Source organism: Canis lupus, chromosome 7 (genome assembly GCF_048164855.1).
Source record: "Canis lupus baileyi chromosome 7, mCanLup2.hap1, whole genome shotgun sequence".
Classification (NCBI taxonomy): Eukaryota; Metazoa; Chordata; class Mammalia; order Carnivora; family Canidae; genus Canis; species Canis lupus.
The window spans coordinates 19,241,992-19,259,645 of record NC_132844.1 but is presented as its reverse complement, the minus strand read 5'-3'; the positions used below and the strand labels follow the sequence as shown (position 1 = coordinate 19,259,645).

The 17,654-nt window shown below is 33.8% G+C and overlaps 1 long non-coding RNA gene and 1 pseudogene across 1 annotated transcript in view; both read right to left on the bottom strand.

The window, feature by feature from the left end:
* Positions 1-1,026: 1,026 nt before the first annotated feature.
* LOC140636241 (uncharacterized) overlaps positions 1,027-17,654 on the bottom strand; it is a 33,616-nt gene continuing 16,988 nt past the window's right edge. Inside the window, exons 2-4 of the long non-coding RNA XR_012033539.1 lie at positions 7,200-7,256; positions 4,150-4,231; positions 1,027-1,245 (exon numbers count right to left, since the gene is read on the bottom strand). This is a non-coding gene — a long non-coding RNA (uncharacterized lncRNA). The remainder of the gene's footprint in view (positions 1,246-4,149; positions 4,232-7,199; positions 7,257-17,654) is intronic.
* On the bottom strand, positions 1,437-1,543 carry LOC140637406 (5S ribosomal RNA; annotated as a pseudogene).

Genomic DNA, 17,654 nt, shown 5'->3' with positions numbered 1-17,654 from the left:
AGACAGGTATACAATAAGCCAAAATGACTATTCTAATCCTCAGTTTTGATCTCACTGTATTACATCATCACGTCATTTCAAATATGTCAAAACTGAACACAGTGATAAAATGTTTATCCTTTTATTTCAAGTAATCATACTTTTTAAAATTTATACATACTTTATTATGGAGAAGAATAAGATCCATAATCCCCCAGGTATTCTGGGGATCCCTAATTCCAGGGATAATGTAGAAAACTAAAGTCTTTTATTGTTTGAACTCCATACAATCTATCCTTTTGATTAAGAAAAAATACTGTCAGCAGTCATGGAGTCATGGATATATATATATAGAGAGAGAGAGAAGCATAATATATATAATGCATATAGAATGGCATAAGAAAGATTTTTGGCCATGCTTGATAAAATTTTGGCTGTGAATATATCTGAATTGACCCTTCACCTAATCCTTAACAGATTTACAGTATTTTATTTGTAGATATACCACTGTATAGTGGAACAATTTGTGCTTAATTCTATTTCTTTAACTGAAAATAGTAAGACTATGTTTAGAGTTAATAAATTCTATAGTTGTGTTAATATGGTAGCCACCAGATTGGTGTGACTACTTAAATTTAATTAAAACTAAGTACAATTTAGGGCATCTGGGTGGCACAGTTGGTTGAGCATCTGACTTCTGGGTTTGGCTCAGATCATGATCACAGGGTCATGAGAGTGCCCTCCACACTCAGCATTGAGTCTGCTTGAGATTCTCTCTCCCTCTCCCTCTTCCTCTGCCTCTCCCCTCACTCTATCTCTCATTCTAAAATGAATAAATATATCTTTAAAAAATAATAACATGAAACTAAGTAAAATTTAAAATTCAGTTCCTCATTTGTGCTGGTTCCATTTACATGTTATCAAGGTACAAGTGGCAAGTGGCCACCAAACTACACATTTCAGTGTTGCAGAAATTTTATTTAACAGGGTAATATTAGAATAAGGAGTTTCTATACATTTGAAAAAATTACAGTTTTTCATGTCATTTGTACCAGAAACACTGAATAGATCATACTTTTTAAAATATATAATATGAATGACACAAATGTTAAGAGAATTAAGCAAAACAAAACAACAACAAAAAACAAACATGATTACAAGATGTGTGTAAGGAATTCCTTTGACAGGTTACAACAGTAAGTATGTAGCTGAAGAATGAATCAGTGAATTTGAAGATAGTTCCACGATTATTATTCAAAATGAGACCTACAAAGGAAAAAAAGTAAAAATCATCTATAATTATCTTCATAACTATAATCGTGCAGAAGGCATGGAACAATATTAAACAGTCTAATATATACTGACATATATTGTTTTATTGTGTTTTGCTTTATTGCGCTTTGCAGATATTTTTATTTTTCACAAACGGAAAATTTATGGCAACCCTGCATTGAGCAAGTCTATCAGCACCATTTTTCCCATCCAAGTACTAACCAGGCCCGACCCTGCTTAGCTTCCGAGATCAGACGAGATCGGGCGCATTCAGCGTGGTATGGCCGTAGACAATCAGCACCATTTTTCAATAACATTTGTCCAGTTTGTGTCTCTGTGTTGCATTTTGGTGATTTTTGCAATATTGCAAAAACTTCTTCAGTTTATATCATAATATATTTGATGTGGTGATCTGTGATCAGTGATCTTTGATGTTGCTATCATTATTGTTTTGTTATGTTATGAATTGCGTCCATTTAAGACAGACAAATTTAATTGATAAATGTGTGTATTCCAACTGCTCCACCAAGTGGCTACTCCCTACTCTCTCTCCTCAGGCTCCCCTATTCTTTGAGACACAAGAATATTGAAATTAGGCCAATTAATAACCCTACATAGCCTCTAAGCTTCAAGTAAAAAAGAAGAGTTGCACATCTGTCTTTGAATCAAATTTAGAAATGATTAAGCTTAATAAGGAAGGCATATCAAAAGCCAAGATAGGCCAAATATTAACTAAATCTCTTGCACCAAACAGTTGTGAATGCAAAGGGAACGTTCTTGAAAGGACACTAAAAGTGCTATTACACTGACTGAATATACAAATGATAAGAAAGCAAAGTCTTATTGCTAATATGGAGAAAGTTTTAGTGGTCTATATATAAATCAGATCAGTCACAATATTTCCTTAAATCAAAGCTTATTACAAAGCAAGGCTCCAACTCTTAAATTCTATGAAGGCTGAGAGAGGTGAAGAAATACCCACCATTTGCTTCAACGTGGATGGAACTGGAGGGTATTATGCTGAGTGAAGTAAGTCAGTCGGAGAAGGACAAACATTATATGTTCTCATTCATGTGGGGAATATAAATAATAGTGAAAGGGAATTTAAGGGAAGGGAGAAGAAATGTGTGGGAAATATCAGAAAGGGAGACAGAACGTAAAGACTGCTAACTCTGGGAAACGAACTAGGGGTGGTAGAAGGGGAGGAGGGCGGGGGGTGGGAGTGAATGGGTGACGGGCACTGGGGGTTATTCTGTATGTTGGTAAATTGAACACCAATAAAAAATAAATAAAAAAAGAAAAGAAATTGCATAAGAAATTTTTGAAGATAGCAAAAGTTGGTTCATGAAGTTTAAGAAACCACGTTAAAAATGCAAGGTAACACAGCAAGTGCTGATGTAGAAGCTGTAGCAAGTTATCCAGAAAATCTAGCTCAGATAATTAAATAGAGTAGTTATACTAAACAACAGACTTTCAAAAGAGACAAAACAGCCTTCTACTGGAAGAAGATACCATCTAGGACTTTGATAGCTGGAGAGGAGAAGTCAGTGTCTGTTTTCAAAGCTTCAAAAGATTAGCTGATACTCTTAGTTAATGCAGCTAGTGACTTTAAGTTGAAGCCAATATTTGTTTACTATTCTGAAAATCCTAGAGCCCTTAAGAATTATGCTGTATCTACTCTGTCTGTGCTCTATATGGAACAACAAAACCTGGATAACAGCACATCTGTTGATAGCATGGTTTACTGAATACTTTAAGCCCACTATTGAGACCTACTGCTGAAATAAAAGATACATTTTAAAATATTACTGCTTATTGACAATGCATTTAGTCACCCAAGAGCTCTGAAGGAGATAATGTTGTTTTCATGCCTGGTAACATATATTTATTCAGCAGCCCATGGATCAAGGAGTAATTTTGATTTTCAAGTCTTATTATTTAAGAAATGCATTTTCTAAGGCCCATCTGCCATTTATAGTGATTCCTCTGATTTATCTGGCCAAGGTAAACTGAAAGCCATATGGAAAGGATTTACCATTCTAGATGCCATTAAATGCATTTGTGATTCATGGGGAGAGGTCAACTGATTAACAGGAGATTTGAAGAAGTTGATTCCAACCCTGATGAATGACTTTCATTGGTTGAAGTCCTCAGTGGAGGAATTAACTACAGATGGAGTGGAAATAGCAGGAGAACTAAAAATAGAAGTGGAGCTTAGAGATGTAACTGAATTACTGCAATAGCATGATCAAATGTGAATATTTAAGTTGCTTCTTCTTAAGTTCTTTCTTTCTTTCTTTCTTTCTTTCTTTCTTTCTTTCTTTCTTTCTTTCTTTCTTCTTTCTTCTTTCTTTCTTTCTTCTTTCTTCTTTCTTTTTTTTTTTTTCAAAGAAAGCAGTTTCTTGAGATGGAACCTACTCCTGGTGAAGATGCTGTGAAGATTGTTGAAGTGTATTGCATATTACATAAGCTTCACTGATAAATCAATTTTAGGGTTTTACAGGATTGATTCCAATTTTGAAAGAAGTTCTATTGTGGATAAAATGCTATCGAACAGCATCACATGCTACAGAAATCATTTGTGAAAGGAAGAGTCAACCAATGTGGCAAACTTCATTGTTGTCTTATTTTAAGAAATTGCTGCAGCCACAACATCCTTCAGCAGTCATCACCCTAATCAGTCAATGGCCATTGACATCAAAGCGAAATCCTCCACTAGGTAAAAGATTATGACTTGCTGAAAGCTCAGACAATGATTGGTGTATTTTAGCAATGAAGCATCTTAAATAATGTATGTACATTGATATTTTAGATATATTATTGCATACTTAATAGACAACAGTATAGTTAAATATAACTTTTATATGCATTGAGAACCCAAAAACTCATTTTACTCACTTTAGTATGATAAATGCCATATTGTGATGGCCTGGATCCAAATGCACAATATCTCTGAAGTATGCCAGTATGTAATTGGAACCTAGAAAGAGAAGTGAATAGAATGTTTCAGGAGGGGTAGGCCCGGTGGCACAGCAGTTTAGTGCCGCCTGCAGCCCGGGGTGTGATCCTGGAGACCCGGGATCAAGTCCCACATCGGGCTCCCTGCATGGGGCCTGCTTCTCCCTCTGCTTGTGTCTCTGCCTCTCTCTCTCTCACTCTGTGTCTCTCATGAATAAATAAAAAATAAAATCTTTTAAAAAAAGAAAAGAATGTTTTAGGAGAAATATTTGAAGAAATGGCTGAGAATTTTCCAAAAATAATGAAAGACAATAACTCATATTTCAGGTAGTTCAGAGAACTCAAAGAGGCAAACAGATGAGTGAATGCACAGACAAAGTAAGACATAACTTTGTGAGAAAGAACCCCAGAGATCTACAAAGGGACCTCCTTGCATGATCATAAGATACCAATCAGTGAGTGTATGTTACGAAATTACTGAAGGCTACAGAAATAACCATTTGAAAAATCAGAGACAGTAGAGCCTGAACTTGCAAATAGTTGCAAATAGGGCCTGTTCCACATCAGGCAAATGGTGGAAAATCTCATAATCCATGGAGTAATGAGTGAAGTACACAAAAGATCTTAAAGTTAATGGTAGGGAATGTTTAAGCTCAATACTACTTCAATCCTAATAAACCTGAAAAGCAAGATATGAAAGAATTAAAGTACTTCTGAGTAAATTAACTGCATTAGAGAATACAGAAATAGTATGTAAAACTATAGAATACACAATGTATGATAACCAATAAAAATTACCAGGCATGCAAAGAAGTGGATAAAGAATATCCATGATTGGGGAAAAAAAATAAGTTAATCAAAACTACCCAGGACTGACACAGAAGTTAGAAAAATGGACATTAGAACAATATTCCACCTGTTCAAAGCTTTCTGTGGAAACAAAGAAATAGGAAAATACCCAAATATAATATCTAGAGATAATTACAGTATTTGGGATAAAATATACATTAGTTAAAAATTGCAGGAAGAAATGATTAGAAAACATGAAAACATAGTAGGTGACACTTTTCAAAATTCAATTTTCTTTAAAACAGAAGCTATTAAAATAACAACAAAAATAATGAAAAGAGAAACAATGAACTATGGGACAATATCATGAGTCTTAATATATATGTAACTGAAATTGTCAAAGGAGGAAGGCCATATCTTTTTACATATCTTTACAAAAATATGTAAAGAAATAATGACTGAAAAATTTCCAACTATGAAGGTACTCTAAATCCACAGATCCAAGATTTTCAGTGAAATTTAAGTTAAAAAATTCTCAAGAAAATGACACCAAAACACATTGTAATCAAATCATTCAAAACTAGTGCTAAATGAAAAATCTAAAAAGCAGACAGGAAAAAAAGACATTACACACATAGAAAAAAAAAAATCATACCAACAGTAGATCCCCCATTGAAAACACTGAGGAATAAAACAGTGTCTTTTAGTATACTAAAAGGAAAAAAAAAATGCTTCTCAGAATCCCATATCAAGTGAAAATATATGTCAGAGAAAGGACAAATAATTTTTCAGATGTGTGAAAATTGAAAGAGCTTAGAAGCACACTAAAGGAATTGCTGAATAAAATTCTTCAAGAAGAAAGGGAGTGATAGAAAGAAATTTGGATCTATAGAAGGAGACAAAGTGTATCCGAAAAGTTAATAATATGCAGAAATGAACCTTGTTCCATTCTTAACACCATGTGAAAATGAACTTTAGATGGGTCAGAAATTTAAAGAGTAAAATGATAAGGCCTTTCAAAAGAATCATAGAAGAAAATATTCATATCTAGGAATTTGATAAAGTGTCCTTGGATATGACACCAAAACAAAACAAAAACAAACCTTGAATTTTATTTTTTAAAAGCTCTGAAAAGGGATCCCTGGGTGGCGCAGCGGTTTGGCGCCTGCCTTTGGCCCAGGGCGCGATCCTGGAGACCCGGGATCGAATCCCACGTCGGGCTCCCGGTGCATGGAGCCTGCTTCTCCCTCTGCCTGTGTCTCTGCCTCTCTCTCTCTCTCTGTGACTATCATAAATAAATAAATTTAAAAAAAAAGCTCTGAAAAAAGCAGTTAGAGAATAGTGCTATAATATCTAAGAAAGTATTTGAAAATATATGTAATAAAAATCTTGTGCACGCTGAGAAAACTCACTACTCGAAGTGAGACATACTAAATGGTGGGGAAGGTGAGGAAGGCAATGGGATAGGGTTTTCAGTTTCAGTTCTGACTTGTAAGGATCTTGGAAATGATCACTCCCATTCTTATAAATGGAAAAATTCAGAGACGCCTGAGTGGCTCAGTCGGTTAGGTGTCTGACTCCTAGTATTGGCTCAGGTCATGATCTCGTGATTGTGATATCAAGCCCTTGCATCAAGCTCTACATTCAGTTGGTGTCTGCTTTGGATTCTCTTTTTCTGTCTCTAATAAATAAAGAAATAAAATAGTTATTTAAAAAAAGGAAGGGACACCTGAGTGGCTCAGTGGTTGAGCATCTGACTTCATCTCAGGTTGTGATCCCCGGGTGCTGGGATCGAGTCCCACATCAGGCACCCTGCATGGAGCCTGATCATCCCTCTGCTTGTGTCTCTGCCTCTCTGTCTCTGTGTCTGTCATAAATAAATAAAAATAAAATCTTATAAAATCTTTAAAAATAAATAATCTGGACAAACTGAAAATGAATAAATTTTCTTGGATGCTTAAGACAATTAATGTTGCAGGGAACCCACCAGCTAGAAATGTGTAAAGATGAACACATCCTTAGAGTCATAGCTAAGAGCAGAGTGTGCTTTCCAGGAGCAGAAACTCTTGTAGCCATAAACTGATAAGAACACTTAAATCAAAATTTTGTTGAATAGTTGGACATTCATTGTGGAAAAGGATGACAATGAGGAACACCTGGGGTCACGTTTTTATAGAAGCTGCACATTTTGTGGTCTTTACCTTTAAGAACACCATTGTATTTCTCAAAATGAAGATCTGAGAAAGATGTCTTCATGGCTGTAACAGGGTAAAGAGAAAACTAATTATTTTCCAGTTACATTTCTAGAGACATCTCCATGAGAAAAGTCCTACTTTCCAAGGAAGAGCACTTTTGTTTGAGGCTTGTCATAGTCAGGGGAAGATCATTTTTCCCATTTTAGTCCTCTCTAGCATTTCTTCCTCACCTTAGGGAGGGAGAGCAAGCATAATTAAAATGGGTGAGGGATTTTAGGAAACAGATTCTGGGTGCTGCAACCAGGGAAGATATGAAAGGGCAGAGGTAAAGCTTTACTACTGGAGAAACAGTGGAAAAGATCACAGTCCAGAAACACAGACCTACTAAAAGACTAATACATTATCTTAAGACTATAGAGCACTCACGCTCCTCCACACCAAACTTTCATGCTTGTAAACTAGAAGAGTATTTTTTTACCTAATACAAGGAAAAGAAAAGATGTAAAATGAAGATAGAAATCAATAAAATTTAAAATAATCCATAGGATCCCTGGATGGCTCAGCAGTTGAGCGTCTGCCTTTGGCTCAGGGTGTGATCCTGGTCCAAGAATCGAGTCCCACATCAGGCTTCCTGCAAGGAGCCTGTTCTCCCTCTGTCTATGTCTCTCCCTCTCTCTCTCTGTCTTTCATGAATAAATAAAATCTTTAAAAGAAATAGTCCAACATGTTTTTTTTTTAAATCAATTAAACCAAAAGATTTTTTTTAAAGAGCAATAAAATTGATAAACCTTTAGACAGGCTAAACAAAATTTATAAAAAGAAAACATAAATTGCCAATATTATAAATGAAAGATAATTTTTCATCATCACTGTTGAAATGAACATTTAAAGGATAATAATGAAGTCTACAAACAAATATATGTCCACAAATTTGATAACATAGGCGAATGGACCAATTCAAGGGAAGTCTTCATAACTATCTACATAAAAATATGAAGGAATCTATATAATAAGTACTAGAACTAATAGAAAAATATAGTGCCAATTATCAGGATACAAGATTAATATGTAAAAGTCAGTTATTTTCCTATATTTCTACAACAAATAATTGGAATTTGAAATTCAAAACAATGCCCTTTATGATTGTAAACTCCCCCACCCCGACACACACACATACACACACATACACACAGAAATTATTTGGTATAAATATAACAAAATATGCAAATATGCCCTGGATCTGTGTACAGATAATTAAAAAGCACTGTTGAAAGCAATAAAACAAGATGTAAATAAATGCAGAAATATTCTGTGATTATGAGTTAGAAGACTCAATATGTTTAAGATGTTAATTCTTCCCAACTTAACCTATAGATTCAAAGCAATGCCTATCATAATCTTAGGAAGCTGTTTACCCAATTGATTTGGACATTTATGTCAGCACTGAAACCTGCACAGAGATATATGTAACAGTTTTATCCATAGGTACCAAAACCTGAAAGCAATCAAGATGTCTAGGTGAATGGCAAAATATAGTACATTTGTATAATAAATACCATTCAGCAATAAATAGGAATATGCTATAAAATCATGCAAAGGTATGTATAAATTCTAAGTGCTTATTGAAAGATTTAAAAGGCCAGTTGGAAAGTTGCATTTCATTTTTCTGGAATGGCAAACTAATAGAGATTGAACACATCAGTGTTTGACATGGATTCAGGGAGGGCTGGAAAAGTTGAATAGTTGATTCATGGAGGATATTTTAGGCTAAATCAAGCTTTTTAAGATACTATAATGATAAATATACGAAACCTTGTCAAAATCCATAGAATTCATTCTATGATGTCAGCATTACACTGATGCCAAAATCAGATAAGGACTCCAATTTAAAAGAGAACTACAGGCCAATATCCCTGGTGAACATGGATGCAAAACTTCTCAATAAAATACGAGCAAACTAAATTCAACAATGCATTTAAAAAGACCATTCACCATCATCAAGTGGAGTTTATTCCTGGGTCGCAAATGTGGTTCAATATTTGCAAATCAATCAACATGATCACAACATTAATAAAAAAAAAAGAATAAGAACCATATGATCATTTCAATAGATGTGGAAAAATTTTTCAACAAAATACAACATCCATTAATAATAAAAGCCCTCAACAAACTAGGTTTACAGGGAACATACCTCAACATTATAAAGGCCATATATGAAAATTCCACAGCTAATATCATCCTCAATGGAGAAGAACTGAGAGCTTTTCCTCTATAATCAGGAACAAAAGAGGGATGTCCACTCTCACCACTGTTATTTAACATAGTACTGGAAGTCCTAGCCACACCAGTCAGACAACAAAAATAAATAAAAGACATCCAAATCAATAAGGAAGAAGTCAAACTTTCACTATTTGTGGGTGATATGATGTTCTATATAGAAAACCTAAAGACTCTACCAAAAAATTGCTAGAACTAATATGCAGATTCAGTAAAGTCACAGGACACAAAATCAATGCACAGAAATCTGTTGCATTATGATACACCAATAATGAAGCAGCAGAAAGAGAAATTAAGTAATAAATCTCCATTTACAATTGCACAAAAAACTGTAAGATACCTAGGAATAAAACCTAACTAAAAATAAATAAATAAATAAATAAAATAAAACCTAACTAAAGAGGTGAAACATCTTTACTCTTTTTTCCTTTAAACTATAAAACACTTGTGAAAGAAATTACAGATGACACAAAGAAATATAAATATATTCCATGCTCATGGGTTAGAAGAACAAATATTATTAGATTGTCTATATTACCCAAAGCAATCTACACACTTAAGGCAATCCCTATCAAAATACCACTAGCATTTTTCACAGAACTAAAACAGTCTTAAAATTTGTATGGAACCACAAAAAGATTCCAAGTAGCCAAAGCAATCCCGAAAAATAAAAGAAAGCTGAAGGCATCACAATTCTGGATTTTAAGTTATATAAGAAAGCTGTAATTGTCAAAACAGCATTGGTACAAGTACAAAAATAGACACATAAATCAATAGAACAGAACAGAAAATACAGAAATTATCCCACAACTATATGGTCAATTAATCTTCAACAAAGCAGAAAAGATATCCATTGGGGAAAAGACAGTCTCTTCAACAAATGATGTTGGGAAAACTGGACAACAACATATGCAAAAGAATGAATCTGAACCACTTTCTTACACCATATACAAAAATAAATTCAAAATGGATTGAAGACTTAAATATGAGACACGAAACCATAAAAATCCTAGAGGAGAACACAGGCAGTAATCTCTTTGACATTGGCCATAGCAACTTCTTTCTACATATGTCTCTGGAGGCAAGGGAAACAAAAGCAAAATAACTATCAGGGCTTCATTAAAATAAAAATCTTCACTCGCTGGCATTTAAATAAAAACTTGTACAAAGTTAAAAAAAAAAAAAGAACGTTGGGTATTTTGACCCATAAATGATTACACTGAAGTTCTGGTTTGTAGTATTATTTATTAGATCATATTTTTAGTGATGTGTAGTATTATTGTAGTTTTTAGTGTTATTTTTAAGGAAGATCAAATATGATTTATAGCATTATTTTTAGGAGATCAAATATGCTTTTTTAAAATACTCACACTGTCATAAGAGTATAGCCACAATGTGTTATAACAGCCATATACCAGGAAAAAAATCTTGCACATGGATTTTTATTTGCTTTTTAAAAAAATGTGCTTATTCTTCTCATACTTCTTGAGTACCTACTAAGTGGTAAGCTTGGGGTTAAACATAGAAGCAAATATTTCCAAAAAGGAATAATAAGTGTCATAATGTAGGTAAATATAAAATAATATGGAAGTACATCTGGAGGATTATTTTGGAAATTACCCCAGGGTTTTTGTCTTGCCCACTCCTGTAACCCATTCCTAACCAGCATCTCCCCAATTCCTTAAGCCAGCTTATATTTTGTGTATCAATCAATTTTTGTTCACTTTTTGTATTCCAAAAGCCTTTAAGCCTTATATCTACTATGATGCTTAATCAAGTATACTGATCTATATAAATTTTCATGGCAGACTTAGCAGCAGTAATAGTAGCAGTAGCTGAGACAGCAACAATATATATCATGTGTTGGAGTCACTGTGACCCAGGTACTTTCTGCCTGTATATATAAGCATCACTTCTTGATTGTTACACAAATATATATATGTAATAACTTGGATTGGAAATTGAAGCTCAAAGAGATTTCACATCATACTCTAGTAGAAAATCAAATATCCCCACTAACATTTTCCCAAAATATTAATATTTTATCCAAGGTCTAAGATATTAATAATTATACTAGTGCTTATTTTGTATAATATTAAAATATTGTGATCTGATAAATACATATTTTATTTGTCTCATTAACTATTACACAGCTCCTAAAACCCTTGTGATTTCCTGGTAGAGGTGAAAGGAGCATCTTTTGCTATCCATAAAAGCCCCTGTCAACAAAACCTGATTTTATGCTAATGAGATGATTCTTAGTGGGCCCCCAGATAACTTCAGGATGGGAGCTGGTCACCAGAGGAACCAACCATGTTATTTTCAGGGTTGAAACTTTCAGCCTCATCATCAGACTTCCAAGGAGGAGAGACACTGAATTCGGTCATTAATGGTCACTGATTTAATCAATTTTGTCTATGTAATGGAACCTCCATTTAAAAACCCTAAAAGAAAGAGTGAGAGAGCACCCCATGTCTCATAATTTTCTCTATGAATTTCTTCCATTTAGCTGTTCTGAGTTGTATCCTTTTTATCAAAAGTTCACTCATGTGCCCTTGTAATCAATCCCCACCCCCATCTCTAACCACTAGCAGTCACTGATCTGTTTCCTGTTACAACTTCAAGAAAGTCATACAAGTAAATTCAATCAGTATGTAATTATTTAATGTAAGACAATGCTTCTATATGTCATCTATCTTTTTGAATGTATCATTCATTCATTTCCTTTTATTGCTAAATAGCATTCTATTATATGAGTAGATGTAACAAAGGTTGTTCATCTAATTATAAGATGAACAGTTAATTTCCAAGTTTTTGCAATTATAAGTTAATCTGCTATAAACATTTATGTGCAGATTATTATTTGGCCATTTGTTATTATATTATTATCTTTTTATTACATTATTTTTATTGACTAAATACCGAGTAGGAGAATTACTAGATTGCATTTCCTGCCTCACTCCTATAATCTGCCATTTTTCCAAGGAAACTTGGCCCCGTTCACTTAAGGAGTTTTGTAGTAAAAACCAAGATCTGGATGCAGGTATGTTTATTCCTACTGAGGTGCTCATTCTGGGCCATCTCAGCTGATAGAGAAAGGAGATACTTGTGTGTATATGAACTCATGTGTATATACCTATTATTAATATGTCTGCATATAACCATCTATGTCTCTGCTAAGCTAAATATGAGTTCATATTAATGTCTCCAATGATAATCCATTACCATATAGATAATTATAGCCTCTTTCTCTTGCATATCTATAATTTCTCAGTCCAACTGTAAGAAACCTGGCACCCATCATCCATTACCTATTTACTTAATTGTTGAAGTCAGTATACATGTAGAGTGGTTTTCAGAATTGTTTACCTGTACACCATGAGAGACAATTTTATCAACTAAAGTACAATGCTCACATCCAACTTTTTTGCCTTTCATTTAATGGTTTTAGACATTTTCAAAACTGTGTAGGTGAATATCCTTTCTCTTAACTACATCAGTGAGGTTATTTTGTGCATTTATAACACAATTGTAATCTTTGTTTAGTCTGGATTCCATCCTGGATCCCTAACTACCTAAAATGACTTATTTTTAAATTTGCATACACTAAGGACTTTGAGATATAAATTTCTATGTTCTTAAAAATCTCTTAAGTTTTTATTTAAATTCTAGTTAACATAAGTATAATATCAGTTTCAGTCATACAATATAGTGATTCAGTACTTCCATACAATACCCAGTGCTCATCACAAGTGCACTTCTTAATCCCCACCATCTATTTCACCCATCCCTTACCACCACCTTCCTGCTGGTATCCACCAGTTTGTTCTCTATAGTTAAGAGTGTGTTCTTGGTATACCTCCTTCTTTCTATTATTTTTCCCCTTTGCTCATTTGTTTTGTTTCTTAGATTCTTAGAGTGAAATCTTATGGTATTTATCTTTCTTTGACTTATTTCACTTAGCATAATGTTAGCATATTAGCATAATATTAGCATAACACACACACATAAACATACCCCTTTTTCTTCATCCATTCATCAGGTGATGGATCCTGGGCTGTTTCCATAATTTGGCTATTGTAGATAATGTTGCTGTAAATATCCAGATGCTTGTGTCCCTTTGAACTAGTATTTTTGCATCCTTTAGTTAAATACCCTAGTCTTGCAATTGCTGGATCATAGGATAGTTCTACCTTTAAATTTTGGAACCTCCATACTGTTTTCCAGAGTGACTGTACCAGTTTCCATTCCCACCAACAGTGCAAGAGGGTTCCCATTTTTCCACATCCTTACAACATCTGTTATTTCCATGTTGTTGATTTTAGCCATTCTGAGAGGTGTGAGGTGATATTTCATTGTATTTCTGATTTGTATTTCCCTAATGATCAGTGATGTTGAGCATCTTTTCATGTGTCTCTGCTAGTCATCTGTATGTCTTCTTAAGAAAGAATATCTATTTATGTCTTCTGCTTATTTTTTATTGGATTATTCATTTTGAGGGGTGTCAAGTTTTTTTTTTTTAATTTATTTATGATAGTCACAGAGAGAGAGAGAGAGGCAGAGACACAGGCAGAGGTAGAAGCAGGCTCCATGCACCGGGAGCCCGATGTGGGATTCGATCCCGGGTCTCCAGGATCGCGCCCTGGGCCAAAGGCAGGCGCCAAACCGCTGCGCCACCCAGGGATCCCGAGGGGTGTCAAGTTTTATAAGTTACTTATATATTTTGGATACTAACCCTTTATCAGATATGTCATTTGTAGATATCTTCTCCCATTCCATTGGTTGCCTTTCAGTTTTGTTGATTGTTTGCTTGACAGTACAGAATTGTTTTATTTTGGTGAGGTCCCAGTAGTTTATTTTTGCTTTTGTTTCCCTTGCCTCCAGAGACATATATAGAAAGAAGTTGCTATGGCCAATGTCAAAGAAGTTCCTGCCTGTATCTCTAGGATTTTGATGATTTCATGTCTCACATTTAGGTCTTGAATCCATTTTGGAATTTTTTTTGTGCACGGTATAAGAAAGTGGTCCAGTTTCATACTTTTGCTTGTTGCTGTCCAATTTTAATGCACCTTATACTTTTAATTATTCCTCCCAATTTTGATATATGGAGGTTAATAAGTGTTTTAATTTATTTTGTTTTATACAAAATATTTAAATTGTTCCAATATCTAATGTTTCTAAATGTAGTAGATTTCTAATTTATTTTTTTACAAATTAATCTTTCGTCAGAAAATCATTTTCTTGACAACTGATAATAGGGAATCATTTTATGTATAATAAACCACACAGTACAATAATATTTTCAATTGGTAAGATATGTAATACACGTAAAGTCCATCACACATCATAAGGAAAGGAAATAATAGAAAATTATTTTGAAATAGTATGTTATTCTACAGACATATTCCTGTTAGCTTTAGCATGCATCCTAAGTGTCCATGTTTAAAAAGCCTATGTTGCTGTTAATATCCTTCTCATAATTACAACTCAAATACGTTTAGTGAAGAAATAGTATTATAAAAATGAATAAAGGGGAAACGATTAGCTGTAATCCCATGCCCATGTCCCAACCACTGCTAATATATTTTACTGCTTTTCTGTATAATATATATATTTTTTAAAAATGTAGACACTCCTAAAAGAGGCAATAACCAAAATGCTATCATTAAATGAGGAAAATCAAGCCTCTATGCCCATTCACATTGAGAACTTCTCAAACACCTGGAAACTTTACCTACAGTTCACTACATATCAGCTTGTTGCCATAATTTACCTGCTACTTTACATTATAATGACATGGTACAGGAGAGACAAAACTGTTGTTTCCCTGCTGACGATGTAATCAATACACACCTGTTTTCTGCTGGGAAAACTGCAGCAGTAGATGTGGTAGCATTTTAACCTGTTAGACGGTGACAAAGTAGCATGCTGGAAACACATGAATTTGACAAACTTTCACATACTGTTTGCAAATTGAACACAAGCAGTGGGATGCTGGCATATGTTACTATTTCCATGATGACAGATTATGATGCTTCAGGTAAAAGTTAGAATCATTCATAGAAAAGTGGAAGAAACCCAGTCATGAAACAAAGCTATAGGGGTACAAACTTCGTGTTTTCTTAATATATTCCAAATATATCTCATTGTAATATCAAGTTTCTTTTAAAAGAAACTGAATTGGAGCACCTGGGTGGCTCAATCAGTTAAGCATCAGACTCTTGATTTCTGCTCAGGTCACAATCTCAGTGTTCTGAGATCAAGCCCCAGGATAGGCTCTGAATTCAGCAGGAAGTCAGCTTGAGAATGTATCACCCTATCCCTTTGCCACTCCCCCTACTGCACTCTCTTACCTCTCTCTCTCTCTCTCTCTCTCTCTCCAAATCCAATAGCATTTTAGAAACTGTCCAAAAATTATTGGTTTTAGAAATTTTTGTATTTCTCTTCATTAATGACAAATAAATTTCAAGTTTTTGTATATTTATCAATACATTGATGATTTGTTAGTTATTTTTCTTCATATGTGGTCACCAAAAATATAAAGGCTACTTATCTTTGAGCTCGAATTAAGAAAAGGTAATCTGAAGACAGTCTCCAACCAAAACATTGCATTTTGAAAGAATTAACTTGGAATCATTTAAAGTTATGATTTTTCACCATACTTTTTTTCTGGAAAAAGAGCACAGATTTTCTAGTTACTCTTTTTTTATCTTGTTTATTTTGTAGATTATATTTTATTATTTTATTTTATTTGGTTATTTGTATTATTTATATAATGTGGCTTTCTCCAATATTAGATAATATAATGTGTTTTTTTAGCATAGGATGCTAATGATTCTAATATGGGTCTGTTTATAGTGGGAAATTGTCAGCGGTACTAGAAGAAAAGAAAGGGGGCGGGGAAACCTGAGATAACCAAATGTATTAGCTTTCCTTTTCCCTTTTACTTTGTATGTAGTAAAAGCAATAAATCACCCAGTGGAAATTAGAGGAAATATGGCTCTGAATATTTCTCTTATCCCTGTTAGACAATAGGCCCCTCCATCATTTCACTTTATAATTTGCTATCTTAATGGGTCAAATAATCATGATGTTGAGTTACCACTCATGTCTCGTGTAAATTCCAGATTTACCTCCTTGGATCGTAGATTCTAACTCCTTATTTTGTTCAAGTATTTTACTCTTATCTGAAACTGTTTTTTATTTATTTGTCTTTGGTTATGTTGAGTTTGTTGTCTTACTTCCTAAAATAAAATGTTAAGAATCCTTAAAGGAAGTGATTTAGCTATCTGATTCCTTGTAGTTCTCAAAATGTCAAGAACTGGGCATGATACATATTACGTATTCATCAACACTGGAAGTTACTGGAATGAAGAAATAAATGAGTAAACAAATTATCTAATTAAATTAATTATAGATTATTTAAGAATTCAACACATATTATCAAAACTATGTAACTTTTATTTTGACTAATCTGTGGTCATTTATATAATCCTCTGTCAATGATGAGGATACTGTCAAAATCTAAGCTAAATCTCTAAGGCCACTAAGAAGTTCTAGTCAGTCTTGTTGATAAGAAAGATATTTATCTTCTGTACTTTTTTCCTCCTGAGTTTCATTCAGAGACACAGAAAAAAGCCATAATTTCAAACTTGAATATTCATCAATTTAGATGTGTGTTTATGCTCCTTGAAGATTCTATAGTAGTAGAATTAAAGATGGGAGTTCTATTCTTAATTCAGTGTTAAAGAAAATCTCATATAAAAAAATTATTCTTGAAAATACTTTATCAGGGTGACTGAGTGGCTCAGTTGGTTAGGCATCTGACTTTGGCTCAGGTCATGATCCAAGGGTCCTGGGATTGAATACCACATTAGGCTCCTAGCTTAGCGAGGAGCCCATTTCTCTCTCTGCTTGTTACTCCCCCTGTTTGTGCTCCCTCTCTCTTTCTCTCTCTTTCTGATTAATAAATAAACAAAATCTTAAAAAAATGCTTTATGAATTCATGTATTGCATTTTTATATACCATCCCACCTAAATTTTTCTTCTAGTTTGAAACAGATTATTGTCTCTTCAGTGAAGTATTAGATGATTTAACATTTTGTCATATTTACACTATCAAAGAACATAAAGATACATGTTACATTTTGAAATCTATGCTGATTTCTGGGCATAAGCTAATAA